Source organism: Lissotriton helveticus, chromosome 1_2 (genome assembly GCF_964261635.1).
Source record: "Lissotriton helveticus chromosome 1_2, aLisHel1.1, whole genome shotgun sequence".
Classification (NCBI taxonomy): domain Eukaryota; kingdom Metazoa; phylum Chordata; class Amphibia; order Caudata; family Salamandridae; genus Lissotriton; species Lissotriton helveticus.
This window is the reverse complement of record NC_136058.1, coordinates 338,205,852-338,218,733: the sequence shown is the minus strand read 5'-3', so window position 1 is coordinate 338,218,733 and position 12,882 is coordinate 338,205,852. Positions and strand designations below refer to the sequence as shown.

Genomic DNA, 12,882 nt, shown 5'->3' with positions numbered 1-12,882 from the left:
AAGAAATGATTTCATTGAAATAAATATCTATCTATCGATCTGTCTATCTGGCTATCTTTCTAACTATCAATATATATATTTATATATATATATATATCTATATAATCAGCTCACTTTACCATTTGCAGCTTATAACTATTAGCCACCAGGGGTCACTACTAACCAAAAGCAGTCATTCTACTTGTAAATTGTGCCAATCGAGTGGAACAGCAGCCTAGGATTCTCCACTGCTTCCACTCATTTTCCAAGAGAATGCAGATGTAAAGTGTTTTTGATGGTACGCCTGTGCATATTGAAATATTCAGAGCATATTCTGAATTTCAGTTAACACATCAGTAAGCATTTTGGCCATCACTGAATTCAACCTTTTTTCTCAATCGGACTAGGCATGGATAATGACAGATATATTTTACAATGTTAGAAAGTACATCATTTTATTTAATTGTGTGAATAAAAGGAATCGCCTCCCCGTCGGGGAATTGAACCCTGGTCTCCCGCGTGACAGGAGGGGATACTGACCACTATACTAACGAGGACTTATTGGCATCAGTTAAACAGTGCTCACCTCCTTGGGGTTAAGGCATACCCTCGAACAATTCACAGTATTGTAATAGGCAGATGTGCTGCTTTTGGTTAGGACAAGTCATCGTTTTTCCTAAATATTTAAATACAGAAATTATTAGCCAAATACAATCAGTATTATCAAGAAATTATTTCATTGAAATAAATATCTATCTATCGATCTGTCTATCTAGCTATCTTTCTAACTATCAATATATATATTTATATATATATATATCTATATAATCAGCTCACTTTACCATTTGCAGCTTATAACTATTAGCCACCAGGGGTCACTACTAACCAAAAGCAGTCATTCTACTTGTAAATTGTGCCAATCGAGTGGAACAGCAGCCTAGGATTCACCACTGCTTCATCTCATTTTCCAAGAGAATGCAGATGTAAAGTGTTTTTGATGGTACGCCTGTGCATATTGAAATATTCAGAGCATATTATGAATTTCAGTTAACACATCAGTAAGCATTTTGTCCATCGGTGAATTCAACCTTTTTTCTCAATCGGAATAGGCAAGGATAATGACAGATATATTTTACAATGTTAAAAAGTACATCATTTTATTTAATTGTGTGAATAAAAGGAACCGCCTCCCCGTCGGGGAATTGAACCCCGGTCTCCCACGTGACAGGTGGGGATACTGACCACCATACTAACGAGGACTTATTGGCATCAGTTAAACAGTGCTCACCTCCTTGGGGTTAAGGCATACCATCGATCAATTCACAGTATTGTAATAGGCAGATTTGCTGCTTTTGGTTAGGACAAGTAATCTTTTTTCCTAAATATTACAATACAGAAATTCCTAGCCAAAAACAATCAGTTTTATCAAGAAATTATTTCATTGAAATAAATATCTATCTATCGATCTGTCTATCTAGCTATCTTTCTAACTATCAATATATATATTTATATATATATATATCTATATAATCAGCTCACTTTACCATTTGCAGCTTATAACTATTAGCCACCAGGGGTCACTACTAACCAAAAGCAGTCATTCTACTTGTAAATTGTGCCAATCGAGTGAAACAGCAGCCTAGGATTCACCAGTGCTTCATCTCATTTTCCAAGAGAATGCAGATGTAAAGTGTTTTTGATGGTACGCCTGTGCATATTGAAATATTCAGAGCATATTATGAATTTCAGTTAACACATCAGTAAGCATTTTGTTCATCAGTGAATTCAACCTTTTTTCTCAATCGGAATAGGCAAGGATAATGACAGATATATTTTACAATGTTAGAAAGTTCATCATTTTATTTAATTGTGTGAATAAAAGGAATCGCCTCCCCGTCTGGGAATTGAACCCCGGTCTCCCGCGTGACAGGCGGGGATACTGACCACTATACTAACGAGGACTTATTGGCATTAGTTAAACAGTGCTCACCTCCTTGGGGTTAAGGCATACCATCGATCAATTCACAGTATTGTAATAGGCAGATTTGCTGCTTTTGGTTAGGACAAGTAATCTTTTTTCCTAAATATTACAATACAGAAATTCCTAGCCAAAAACAATCAGTTTTATCAAGAAATTATTTCATTGAAATAAATATCTATCTATCGATCTGTCTATCTGGCTATCTTTCTAACTATCAATATATATATTTATATATATATATATATCTATATAATCAGCTCACTTTACCATTTGCAGCTTATAACTATTAGCCACCAGGGGTAACTACTAACCAAAAGCAGTCATTCTACTTGTAAATTGTGCCAATCGAGTGGAACAGCAGCCTAGGATTCTCCACTGCTTCCACTCATTTTCCAAGAGAATGCAGATGTAAAGTGTTTTTGATGGTACGCCTGTGCATATTGAAATATTCAGAGCATATTCTGAATTTCAGTTAACACATCAGTAAGCATTTTGGCCATCACTGAATTCAACCTTTTTTCTCAATCGGACTAGGCATGGATAATGACAGATATATTTTACAATGTTAGAAAGTACATCATTTTATTTAATTGTGTGAATAAAAGGAATCGCCTCCCCGTCGGGGAATTGAACCCTGGTCTCCCGCGTGACAGGAGGGGATACTGACCACTATACTAACGAGGACTTATTGGCATCAGTTAAACAGTGCTCACCTCCTTGGGGTTAAGGCATACCCTCGAACAATTCACAGTATTGTATTAGGCAGATGTGCTGCTTTTGGTTAGGACAAGTCATCTTTTTTCCTAAATATTTCAATACAGAAATTATTAGCCAAAAACAATCAGTATTATCAAGAAATTATTTCATTGAAATAAATATCTATCTATCGATCTGTCTATCTAGCTATCTTTCTAACTATCAATATATATATTTATATATATATTCACTGAAAAAACCATAGGTTATAGACCATATATAGTTAGGAATTAGCATTTACAAAACCTTGAAAATTCACTGAAAAAACCATAGGTTATAGACCATATATAGTTAGGAATTAGCATTTAAAAAACCTTATTTTACTCACACAAAACCATTGAAATTACATATATAGTTAGTTGCACTAACTATATATCGCGCACCTGCAATCCACTGCTGATGATGTCACATATTACATCATTCATGACATGGTCAGTGACATCACTGATGACATCACTGATGACATCTCAAATGACATCACTGATGACATCACTGATGACATCTCATTTGACATCAATGACCACATCACTGATGATATCATTCATATGACAATACAATGCATCTCCTCACATTTTAATATAACCTCTGTTTCACCCAGTGTTAAATACAGAATATAATTTTTGAAACCATTGACACACCAATACTAGTTACTACATACGCACTCACTGATTCCTACGTCTACACACACCTTCACTCATTCACCCATACTATCATTCATACATACAATCACTCATCTTTACAACACTATCATATGCACTCATACACCTATACAGACACTCACAGTCTGCCACTCATCCATGGAGTTACTCACACACCTAGTCAGTCCTGTAAAGAATCAATGACACTTCCATTTTCTTGTCTATACAGTTAAACATAGAGCACCTTACATTTTCAAACATATACTAACACATACTTACCTTGTTATACAATCATTGATACAAGTACACATTGATCTGCACAGAGTCACACACCTCCCAGCCAGCCACACACACACTCAGTCTCCCATACAAATACTTGGACAATCAATCAGTAACCCATATAGTTAATTATATAGCTACTGATCAAAACATGCAGCAGTTTACAGAACAACAGACATAATGATGCACAAATTAAGACACTTTAGTCACTAACCCATGCACTCAGTGAGACACATTTAATCACTCACTCATGCATTCAGTCATGCACCTACTAAATCCTTTGTCCAGACACTTATACTTCCACTCATTCTTCAATATGTAAGACACATTTTAACTTTACAGAAACATACAGTCACTGGATGTTGTCATCAGTGATGTCATCAGTGATGTCATTTGAGATGTCATCAGTGATGTCATCAGTGATGTCACTGACCATGTCATGAATGATGTAATATGTGACATCATCAGCAGTGGATTGCAGGTGCGCGATATATAGTTAGTGCAACTAACTATATATGTAATTTCAATGGTTTTGTGTGAGTAAAATAAGGTTTTTTAAATGCTAATTCCTAACTATATATGGTCTATAACCTATGGTTTTTTCAGTGAATTTTCAAGGTTTTGTAAATGCTAATTCCTAACTATATATGGTCTATAACCTATGGTTTTTTCAGTGAATTTCAATGGTTTTTTAATAGCAAATATCATAAGCTGTCGAATGTCAAGTACGTGGTAAGTGAAAACATTTTCGTGTTTATGCACACTGATCTGCTTTGAATGGTGCCCCCCCCCCTCATTTCTATTAGGAGTACTCTCTCTTTGCAGATAGTGAAAGGTAGTTAACGCAGGCCTTTGCCCCCGTTGTAATCCGTCGTGCCTGCTTCTCTCTCCATTTGATTGATTGTTATCCAAGTATTTACTGTTTTAGAATTAGTTCTCTTTGGTTCATTCTCTATTTACAAACAAACACAGAGTCGCAATACTCTGTTTAGTCTTTGCAGATAACGAAAAATCGTGTAAAAAAAAAGAAAAGGAATCGAGCAAAATCAGTAGGCCACTAATGGGATCTCTTTTTGACCTCGCTAAAATAGAAACATTAGGAACAACCCCTCATGACAAATACAAAACTAGTGAGATGAACTGAACTCCACACAATGATGGCTGCAAAACAGCTCGGCTCCGCCACCCACCCCGCCCAAAATAACGATAAAGAGCGGCTGCCATGATTGGTTGCGGAATGGCCACGACGGAGCTACGAAATGATGCTGCTCTCATGCTAACCCCAGCTTCAGTCTGAAACATCCAGAAACACTGTAGACTACCAATTCGATCAGTTCCGGTAGCGCCCCAATGTAACCCGGTAGAGAAGAACTAGCCCTCCCCTCTTTCACTGATGGTTCTTGTTGCCTGTCCCTTCTGTTCTCATTTAACAGAACTATTTAGCCTGCTGAAAGGGGTTGTGTTCCGACCGCTGGTTGGTGGAGACATTTTGACTATATTCTGGACCTGCGTTGTCGCGTAATGCGTCATATGACGCGCCGCGTTAGCGCATCCGGAAGTCATCCGGGGCGCGCAGCGCGTAACGTAAGCATAACAAGTCATGTGACTTGTTAATAAAACTTTTCATTGGTTCATTTTACTTTTCTTATTGTAATGATGAAAGGCTTGCTCATATGACCTAAAAATTACGCTTTTCATTACTTCCGAACATTATTTTTTCTTAAATATATGTTATAATGTTCCAGGCTAATGTACTTTCCCGGAAATTTTACAACTGTCCTGCAAGTAAAATATATTCTTTTTTCGAGAAAAAGAGCGTTTCTTCGTCCCATGATGGAGCCGTTGAGCAAAAGAGGGTCGACCTGCTGTCTTAGTCGCCGATACGCCTGAATATGAGATTCTTATCGATCACTTTATGTTGCAGGAATAGAAAACACAACAGCCCTTGACCATTTATCTTTACTGCGTTCCTTCGTATTATACCTTTTACCCTTCATGTAATTGGTCTGCTTTATTTCACTTGCCTTTTAATGATTCTAAAACAGTGACTATTATTACAAACTTTACCAATGTATATACTACTACCATGTTTTCTTTTAAAAACCTTTATTGTGAAAATTTCATTATACAAATACGAGCCTATAACCACGTGGGCCGGCCACGGAGCAAACTGTAATCGTATGTGATGAGTAGACATTTACACTGTAGAGGAACGTAACGGGCGGGCCATTAGGTTGCAAGAACTAAGGTGTCTAACAGTTATGGAATTGGTGGACGTACATTTTATAATTAAAATACGACAGGGCCAGTTACAATAAAATTATCTAGATATACATTTGCGGGCAAGTACCATGGGTGACGTTAATTCGAACTTTCAACAGTACAGTAATCAATAACACATCAGAACTTAATATCAATAGGGATGTCGAAATATTCAATCAATTCTCGTCCCCGCCCGCCATGTGCTTCAAAACTGCATACGTATCTCGTGATTTCAAGGTTCTGCAACCAGTACACAACAAGGAGTTACGAGTCCCATTTATTCCGGCGCCATTTTGGGCGAGGACGGGCAGGTCCAGGATATAGTCAAAATGTCTCTACCAACCATCGACTATGATGATGTTCATATGCTGTATTTATTAGAGTAACACTCATCTGCCCACATGAAATTAATTTACCACAATCTAAACATGTCATTTTAATCTTTCCAAAGTTCTTCTAAATATTTGGGACCGTTTCCCTTGCCTCTGAAGCTCTCAGTGCCACTTCTTTGATGAATGTACTAGCAGGTCAGGGGTTCTCCTCCAAATCTCTCTTTTATGCAGCACTATAATTAATTGGTGCCACCTCTCCATATGACGATGCATGGTATAGTTACCACAACTATATATTTTTTCGTTTCCTCTGGAGAGTTCATCGTGGCAGATGAAGCGTGTAACATACCGGGCATTTACCTTTTTTTGCATGTACAGGAAAGGAAAAAAAAATCGAGCGTTCGAGTTCTTAGGTGTCCCAGGGCCATTTTAGTGGACCAGGCCCAAATCCAAAGAACAGCTATCTCACAGGCTAATGGGGCGACCCACGCCGAGTTTCAGCATTGTAGGATGACCACACAAGTACAGCAACTTGCTAGACATCACCTCGGTGCCATCCGGATCTCGGCGCCCCACTGCAGATGAAGTGCCTCTCAACTATGAAACCACCAGAAAACGCTTGAGTCAGCTTTGTGTGAAGCCGCCATTTTGATTCAATCAATAGCGTCCCCCTGCACACATTCAGGGACCTGGTCGTGTCTTCAGGTCAAACGAATTTGGGACAAGATGCAGAAAGGAAAAGGAAAAAAGTTCCGCCGGACCCCGGGAGGTGGCCGCCTATGTCATGGGCGATCTTAGGCCACACCAGGGCAATAGTGAAGCTGCAGCAGGTGCAAATAAGCTTCAGACAGTGTTACAAGCGCTGCTCAGAACTCTCAACTATGACACCACCTCGGTGCCATCCGGATCTTGGCGCCTTGTGCTGGTTCCGGCCTATTCACACATCGGTCCGCTACTGACGCCACCTCACAGGCCAACGGGGCACCCCACGCCGACTTTCGGCGCAGCATTGTAGGATGGCCACACCAGTGCGGCAAATTGCTGGACACCACCTCGGTGCCATCCAGATCTCGGCGCGTTGTGCTGCCTTCGGCCTATTCGCCACAAGTGCGCACGCAACTCAGCTGCATAGCGAGTGAAACACCAAGGGGCGCCCCACTGCAGCCGAGGAACCTCCATCTTGGGGGCGACGCACAGCATCACATTGCTTTCCAATGCAGTCAGATCCTCAAACAGCCCCCACTGACTGACGCGAACTCACAGGCCAACGGGGCGCCCCACGCCGACTTTCGGCGCAGCATTGTAGGATGGCCACACCAGTGCGGCAAGTTGCTGGACACCACCTCGGTGCCATCCGGATCTTGGCGCGTTGTGCTGCCTTTGGCCCCATTCGCACATCAGTCCGCTACTGACGCCATCTCACAGGCTAATGGGGCGCCCCACGCCGACTTTCAGCATTGTAGGATGACCACACCAGTACAGCAACTTGCTAGACATCACCTCGGTGCCATCCGGATCTCGGCGCCCCACTGCAGATGAAGTGCCTCTCAACTATGAAACCACCACTGTGACATCCGGATCTTGGCGCGTTGTGCTGCCTTCGGCCTATTCGCACATCGGTCCGCTACTGACGCCATCTCACAGGCTAATGGGGCGACCCATGCCGAGTTTCAGCATTGTAGGATGACCACACCAACTTGCTAGACATCACCTCGGTGCCATCCGAATCTTGGCATCTCAACGCCTAGTGGTATCTTCCATACAGAAAATATTGTTACGCTACCTTTGGCCCCATTCGCACATCAGTCCGCAACTTAGACATCACCTCGGTGCCATCCGGATCTTGGCATCTCAGCGCCTTGTGGTGTCTTCTCGTCAGAAAATATTGTTGCGCTGCCTTTGGCCCCATTCGCACATCAGTCCGCTACTGACACCATCTCACAGGCCAACAGGGCGCCCCACGCCGACTTTCAGCATTGTAGGATGGCCACACCAGTGCGGCAACTTACTAGACACCACCTCGGTGCCATCCGGATCTTGGCGCGTTGTGCTGCCTTCGGCCTATTCGCACATCGGTCCGCTACTGACGCAAACTCACAGGCCAACGGGGCGCCCCACGCCGACTTTCAACATTGTAGGATGGCCACACCAGTGCTGCAACTTGCTGGACACCACCTCGGTGCCATCCGGATCTTGGCGCGTTGTGCTGCCTTCGGCCTATTCGCACATCGGTCCGCTACTGACGCCGCCTCACGTGCCAACGTATTTTCTCCGCATTTTATACCCTATGCCGCATAACAGGTCATGTGACTTGTTTATAAAACTTTTCATTGGTTCATTTTACTTTTGGTTTCCTAATGATGGAAGGCTTGATCATATGACCTAAAAACAACACTTTTCATTGGATGAAAACTTTTTTTTTTCCAAACGATGAAAGCCCCACCTTGTTTCTGGATGTTTCAGACTGAAGCTGGCGTCAGCATGAGAGCACCACCATCTCGTAGCTCCGTCGTAGTCATTCCGCGAGCAATCATGGCAGCCGCTCCCCACCAGAAGCCTGCAGGAGTCGGGGCCCCCAAAACTTTTGATGAATTCTCAAGGCGGAGGGGACGCTTTCGAGAATGGGGTCCAAGACCTAGCAGACAAGCGTCCGATTTCCAAGGTGTCCCAGGGCCATTTCAGTGGACCAGGCCCAAAAAGGAAAGAGCCTGCCGCCATTTTGAGAGTCCTGTGACAGCCGCCTATCGCTGCACCGCAAGAGTGGGCGCAACTCAGCTGAATTGCGGCTTTTGACACAGTGGACCAAAAACGGACGGAATGGCAACTGAAACGGTAAAGGGGCGCCCCACTACAACAGATGACACTCCACCTGGAGAGGCCCGTTCACGCCGCCTCCCCCGGGGCGCCCCACGCCGTTATTCGGAGCAGCATTGTAGGATACCAAAACCAGTGCGGCAACTTACTGGACATCACCTTGGTGCCATCGTTCTGCTGCCTTGGAACTATTCGCACAACAGTTTGCTACTGAAGACCCACCCCCCGCGACGCCCCACGCCGTTATTTGCTGGGTGGCAACTTACTAGACATCACTTTCGTGTCATCTAGATTTCAGCGCGTTCTGCTGCCTTGGAACTATTCGCACAACAGTTTGCTACTGATGACCCGCCCCACGCCGGAAATCTGGACGTTGTGCTGCGTTGGGACTATTCGCACAGCCGACCGCTACTTCGTTGTTTTTCCCTAAAAATGTTTATATGTTATTACTATTTTTGTTTTCTTGTATATATTTATAAATTATTAAAGTTTTATAATCTTACTACTTTGTCGGAGTGCTATATATTTTTAATGTGACACATAATTGTAAAAACTTTGATGTACAAAGAGTCATCCCTGGAATCTTCCGCTTCACGCTCGGTCCCCTCCCCAATCACAATACAGGATGGTTTTCAGATAATAGCAACGCTTCTGCTGTGACGGATCTCATCGAGTGTGGGCCTTGATCTACTATAACTCCTTTGAAGAGGGGTGAATCTTTACAGCTGTGGCCATAAACTACATCTGCAGGGCTAGCTGATACCCTAGGACCAGCCTGGACAATCGGACACAGAGGAAAAGGAGTGTCAGAGGGTGCAGTAGTGAATAGGGCGAAAGGGAGGTGTCGGGCGGGCACAGGGTGTGATTCTCAGGAAAGAGCAGCGCAGATGGGGGGAGGTTTATTACCCATGCATAAAACAGAGAGCGGGGGTGACCACTGCCTGGGGGAGATGCTTGCGAGGGTGGGGAGCCATGCTAAGGATCGACAGCGTGCACAGAGTGGGTCTGGTCAAGGCATCTAAAATGGCTGCCGTGCACGACAAAAGTGTGGCATTTGAAAAAAGACAAGATGGCGCAGACAATGTTTTTCAACACTTCCTGATTTCCTTCGAATCGAACGTTAACAGACGTTGGGGCATATTACCAAAGTTAAGCGATATTTATCCCTAACGATGCATTGCAAAGATTTTTTTACCGTCAGAAATTATCGCAGATAAACCTTGCTATTATCAAAGTTTATCGCAAATACGATAAAAACCGACCGCAATGCATTAATATCGCTGAAAACTCAGCGATATTCATGCATTACCGAGCTAATCCTCTTAGCCATGTTATCCACCTCCCATAGGATAACATGGCTAAGAACTGCTCAGGGCAGCTGTTACTTTTTGGAGATATTCGCGCTTATCTCGAATATTTCCAAAAGTTGATAATAGGAGATAGCGATGTTAGCGACTGTTTCCAGTCGCTAACATCTTGGCATGCCCACTTTGCATGTCATTAGTGATAAATATCACTCACATGCAAAGTGGGGCCCAAGATGGTCGCTATCTCCTACTAGCCGTCGCTAACTGGTGTTAGCAACAGCTAGGTAATACAGATATAATTTTATCTCCGCGAAGCGGAGCGCTGTTACAGATATATATCTTGTTTTTGAACGTTAATTTCTCAAAATGCACTGAAGCACATATATTGAGACCTAGCAAAGGCACATCGGGCTACCAGTCCCTAATATTTTACCAAGTTTCGTGCAAATCCATTCAGCCGTTCGATTATTATTATTATTTATTTTTTTTGCCCCGCGGGGCCCTTTTAAAACCTCCACATCAAACCTAGGGGATCAGCGAGGATCTACTATGCCCCCTTATGGTCATTTGCCCCTTCGCTTTGGCCTCCTCTTGTCTCTCGATCCTACCGAGAGACAAGATGGCGGCCGCTACGGACTGTTTGGAATGTTTACAGACACCGGAGAGCCAATCAGCTTCGCTTCGCAAAGCTCCGTAACGCGAAAAGTACGCGAAGCGGTGCGCTGTTACAGATATATATCTTTTTTTGAACGTTAATTTCTCAAAATCCACTGAAGCACATATATTGAGACCTAGCAAAGGCACATCGGGCTATCAGTCCCTACAATTTTGCCAAGTTTCGTGCAAATCCATTCAGCCGTAAGATTATTATTATAATTTTTTTTTTTTGCCCCGCGGGGCCCTTTTAAAACCTCCACATCAAACCTAGGGGGTCAGCGAGGATCTACTATTCCCCCTTATGGTCATTTACCCCTTCGCTTTGGCCTCCTCTTGTCTCTCGATCCTACCGAGAGACAAGATGGCGGCCACTACGGACTGTTTGCGGCCACTACGGACTGTTTGGAATGTTGACAGACGCCGGAGAACCAATCAGCTTCGCTTCACAAAGCTCCGTTGCGCGAAAAGTACGCGTCCTAGGCCGCTGCCCGGTCCGCGCTTACAGATATATATCTTTTTTTAAACGTTAATTTCTCAAAATCCACTGGAGCACATATATTGAGACCTACAAAAGGCACATCGGGCTACCAGTCCCTACAATTTTGCCAAGTTTCGTGCAAATCCATTCAGCCGTTCGGTCTAAAAGTGAGGCCAACCGCCCTATGGAAATTAACATGGGAAAAACGCGTTTTGGGACCCCCCTTTTTTCTCGGCCCCCCCTTGACGAACCCCCCCCAAATTTTCAAAGGCTGCTCAGAAACAAAATGTGCCATTTTCCTGAAAATTTCAGCCAATTCCGTCCACAAACGGCAAAGTTATTAGACATAGAATTTTCAAAAATCCCATAGAGAAAAAATCCTAACTATATATACCTACTGGCGACCGCCAGTAGGTAATATATCTATATAATCAGCTCACTTTACCATTTGCAGCTTATAACTATTAGCCACCAGGGGTCACTACTAACCAAAAGCAGTCATTCTACTTGTAAATTGTGCCAATCGAGTGGAACAGCAGCCTAGGATTCACCACTGCTTCATCTCATTTTCCAAGAGAATGCAGATGTAAAGTGTTTTTGATGGTACGCCTGTGCATATTGAAATATTCAGAGCATATTATGAATTTCAGTTAACACATCAGTAAGCATTTTGTCCATCGGTGAATTCAACTTTTTTTCTCAATCGGAATAGGCAAGGATAATGACAGATATATTTTACAATGTTAAAAAGTACATCATTTTATTTAATTGTGTGAATAAAAGGAACCGTCTCCCCGTCGGGGAATTGAACCCCGGTCTCCCACGTGACAGGCGGGGATACTGACCACTATACTAACGAGGACTTATTGGCATCAGTTAAACAGTGCTCACCTCCTTGGGGTTAAGGCATACCATCGATCAATTCACAGTATTGTAATAGGCAGATGTGCTGCTTTTGGTTAGGACAAGTAATCTTTTTTCCTAAATATTACAATACAGAAATTCCTAGCCAAAAACAATCAGTTTTATCAAGAAATTATTTCATTGAAATAAATATCTATCTATCGATCTGTCTATCTGGCTATCTTTCTAACTATCAATATATATATTTATATATATATATATATCTATATAATCAGCTCACTTTACCATTTGCAGCTTATAACTATTAGCCACCAGGGGTAACTACTAACCAAAAGCAGTCATTCTACTTGTAAATTGTGCCAATCGAGTGGAACAGCAGCCTAGGATTCTCCACTGCTTCCACTCATTTTCCAAGAGAATGCAGATGTAAAGTGTTTTTGATGGTACGCCTGTGCATATTGAAATATTCAGAGCATATTCTGAATTTCAGTTAACACATCAGTAAGCATTTTGGCCATCACTGAATTCAACCTTT

At 42.5% G+C, this 12,882-nt stretch overlaps 1 non-coding gene across 1 annotated transcript; it reads right to left on the bottom strand.

Moving 5' to 3' along the window:
* Window positions 1–12,273: 12,273 nt before the first annotated feature.
* Window positions 12,274–12,345, bottom strand: TRNAD-GUC (transfer RNA aspartic acid (anticodon GUC)). The gene has a single exon. It is a non-coding gene; the product is annotated as a tRNA-Asp (tRNA).
* Between the last annotated feature and the right edge of the window lie 537 nt (window positions 12,346–12,882).